The following is a 4,259-nucleotide window of genomic DNA, read 5'->3' as shown; positions in this document are numbered from 1 at the left end:
GCTGCTCATTTCTTCCTCGTCAGTCCTGGTCTGTGTGCATCTGATCTGAGGACGCTGTCACACACTCATAACTTCAGAGTCAAAGTCTATTAAACATCAGAGTGACGTCAGAACCGGTCAATATCAGATAAATCACACATCAGATGTAGTTCTAGTATCTGTCCACCAGATGGTGCTAACTAACCATCTAATGAGCCAAAGATCAGCTCAGTTCAGAAATCTGTAATGGAGGAGCAGCAGTTTAGTCTCATGTTGTCTAGCTAATGAGACACAATGTGAAGTTTATATGTTGTTATCTATTAATTCACTATTTTGGATGAAGAAATGTTCTGATGGACCGCCTGAGGTTTATCCAACTCATTTGCCTGACAGTAACAACCACAGCGAGACTATTTACAGAACTCCTCAGTTTAAGTGTGTACTCATGACATACATTGGTGGAAAGCTTACATTTTTGTGCTTCTCCTCATGCAAACCATTTCAAGATAAAACCACTTCAGGCAGGCACAGTCAAAAAACAAACAAACATGAGGGCGAGCAAACATTTACAAAGTTCTGACAACTCACCGATGAAGCGTCCGGCTGTTTCAGAGGTGCATCAAACTTCTACAAAAACTGTCTTCTCTTATTCCTAAACGTCCAGCAGAGCCATGTCAGTCAAATATTTAATTCAAAACACAGTAATCCATGAATCAAGAGCGATGAAATACAGATTAACTGCCATCACTTATGCTTTCATCAGCCCAAAACTCCTTCCATGGACCCTTTTCACAGCAGACATTTTGACTCGTCAAAGCCTGAAAGTACAGGTGGAATTTATAACATTAATGTAGGCTGCATTCTATTTATGTAGCACCTGAACCCGATCTATACTGTTTACGTAGTGTTGTAGTACTATGAGTGGGGCCCTGGGTACTTTCATTTATGGCTGGCCATGCTAACCTGGGGAGGGAGGGAATTTTCTAGCTTTTATACTTACAGTATTTATAAATGATAAATAAATGGCAGTTCTTCCACTTAGTGGAAATACATGAATTACTGGTTTTAAATCGCATTAAAAAAATGTCCAAATGTTTTTAACTTAAAACACACCTTAATAAAATTAAATTGCCTTATGAAATAAAATGACCTGAATGTGAATTTGACACAAACACAGTACTTTAAATGCTAGTAATTAATTTGGTTAAATGGAGAAATGATGATGGCCCACACTCACACACACACTCTGCAACCAAAATAAAACCCTTGCAGGACCGAGTCCCTCTCCTCTCCCCTGAGCCAACACAAGCCAGTCACTGGATGATTGATGCATCATGTAGCCAGTGAAATTTCAAACCTGGTATTTTATAATTTAAATGGATTTTTAAAGGCCTAATCTTAGAAATGATGCAAGTTTATATAGTTTTACACATTTTGCTCTTTGTGTCAACTGTCTCTCCACCTAAGTACTTGTTTTTATCTATTTTATATGCAAGAAGTTACTCTCAAGCATGGGTAATTTGAGGTCACAAAATGGCTTTTTTTTGTACCAGGTACCTGGATATTTCCCAAGAAAAACATGTGTTAAGTTGTTTTTGTCACTGATTGTGTTATCAAGTTTGAACGTGGGCCGTGTAAGGCTATGATGATGTGGACACATTGTGTTTTCCAGCTACAGGGCAGTTACAGGTAATCTGCAGGCTTTTTTTAAAATAAGAAAATTCAGGTGAGAATGGAAAATATTGAAGTCTTTACAAACTGTTATAGATCAATGACAGAAGCACTTACAGAGCTTCTGACTGTTTGGGAGGGAAAAAACCCAAACTTCTCAAAAAAAGCTGAAAACCATGTTTGTACTCCAAATGGTTTAGCAACAGCTATGAATTGACTCTGGATGTTACTGGGATAAGTGTTTTAGGAACATTTTAGATTACCAGGAAATGTAACAGGTTTTATGAGACTGAAGGAAATGCAAGTGTGTTTTCCTCTGGCCAAGACGCTTCACTTGCCTTAGGAAGGGGAACAGCAACACTTCACCTGTGACAAACAAAGCTGCAGAGTTCAGAAACCCATTTGACAGTGACACGAATTAAATGAAAAAGAGACTGGGTAGGAAACATAGTACATAGTTCTTATTTAAGCAAAATAAATGGTGTGGTTATCTTATTTAAGAATTTATATGAATCTTTTGTAACAATACTAGGATGACCAAGCAATAGTTATTTGTGTTGAAACCATATTGTCTGGGGTTAAAATGAATCTTTGTCATAACTATGCTCCTAATGCTCAGGATCTTGTTTTTTTTCATGAGCTAAATGATATTTTCTACCATGGCAGATGGTTAGCAGTTCATCAACATCAGCAGTTATAATATTCATTTTAAGAGTCTTTTATTCATATTTACATAACTCAATATGTGGAGAAATATTCATTATCTCAGCCTGGTTTCAGGTCAGTAGAAAGCATCGTTCTCCGAATGTGCACCATATTCTGTCCCTCCAAATACCCAGTAACCAGCTCACAGAGCAATGAGGCTCAAAATGTGAGGAACTTTCAACAACATTGCTCGGCCTGCAGGTTAGATTACACATCTGTTAGCAATAAGTTTAGATTACTTCCCAGGAACTGAAACCCTGCTATACATGAAAAATATATAAAGGTTTCTTCATACAAGGAAATAATCATCATCTTCATGACACATATATAATGAACTCTTCCTCAGTTGCAGACAAAACACATGAGAGCTTCAAGATCAATACATTTAGTATAAAATGAGGTTCTATAACATCTCACACTGACATGTTCCAACTATTGGCGTTTTTCCATATACATCTGCCAGCCTGGCTCTACTCGGTTGGACTTGGCGTGGCCGCCCAGTGCAACTGGGATTTGCATTTCAACCACACCTGGGCTACCTGTTTGAAGTTGTGTTTTTATCTAATGCCGCACTTGTCTCAACAGCCACAGTACCAACGAAGAATCATTCATTCAATTGCAAAACAGGCTTGTTTGAGGGAGAGACAGGAGCTTGTAAAGGGTTGGCCACAGTCGTAAGACGTCACAGCAGACTGCTCGGAGGCTGGGCCCTGCTCTGGAGTAGGTCCATCGCAGGTGTAGCTCAGCTCAACTTGGTGCAGTAAAACTGCTGATGGATAAGGAAATAAACATAGCTTGGTGTGACTCATCATGGCCAAAAGAGCTGGTAGAAAAATATAATTTTTTCTAACTCAATTCCAAACATAACTTTTAAATATTGCTGCTGCCATCTGCTGGCTACTGTGGGAACTTTTAGTTACAGAGTTCTGTATCTCAAATATAATCATTATGTTAAACATATGTTAGAACTTCAGTGAACTGAAAATCCCTCTCTGCTCTTATAATTACCTGAGTCTGTGTGTTTAGGTATCTCCTGGCTGGCTTGCCAGATTTAATTTTGGCGAGCCAGCCAGATCTTTAGGCTATAGATAGATATGCTCACAAATATTTTTTTGCAAATCCAAGTCAAGTCTCAAGTCTTTGAGCTAAAGTCCAAGTCAAGTCTCAAGCATTTGGTCACAAGTCCAAATCAAGTCTCTTATGGTTGTAATTAGCGTTCTGTCATCTGCTGCACGCCACCCTGTCTGCTTAGAGCACTGCATAGTTGTATCCAAGAGACTTAAAGCATGCACTGTATAATCATCACTCCTTTATCTATCAACATATAGTATTATCAGCACTGATTAGTTGTTTGGTATATGATCACTTTAAACAGGCTATTGCAATGCAATATAAAAAAAAACACAATGAAAGCTTTCCTTTAAAATTAATTACTGTATGTTGCTTTGCAATATGAATACACAGCTACAGCAGCTAAATGCAAAACACTATTGCTGCCAAAATATCTGAAATATACTGCAAGTCTATAAATTTGTAATATCAAAACATGAATAGTTTTGTGTAAAAAGAGATCATTTGGCATCTTTCTTTGTGTGACAAAAATGATTCCTTGCATAAATCTAAAACTTGTTCAGTTATTGGCTATTTTTGTCTACCAGTAAACATCAGTTAATTTTTATTCCTGTAAGAAATGTTTGTGGAATGAAACCCATCAAGTAGCACACTGTACTAAATATGTTTAGTACATTTGGTTCAAGTCATTTACAATTAAACCAATTTGAAATGTAAAAAGACAGGGCAGTTTACTTTCTTATTAAAGAGTATCAGTGATCAGTAATTTACTTATTGGCTGGATAGCACAGCCTTCTCATGCTTAACATTTTTTAGTGTTTAAATTAGTGAAG

Source organism: Pagrus major, chromosome 22, assembly GCF_040436345.1.
Source record: "Pagrus major chromosome 22, Pma_NU_1.0".
NCBI lineage: Eukaryota > Metazoa > Chordata > Actinopteri > Spariformes > Sparidae > Pagrus > Pagrus major.
Note: the sequence above shows the minus strand (reverse complement) of the source record.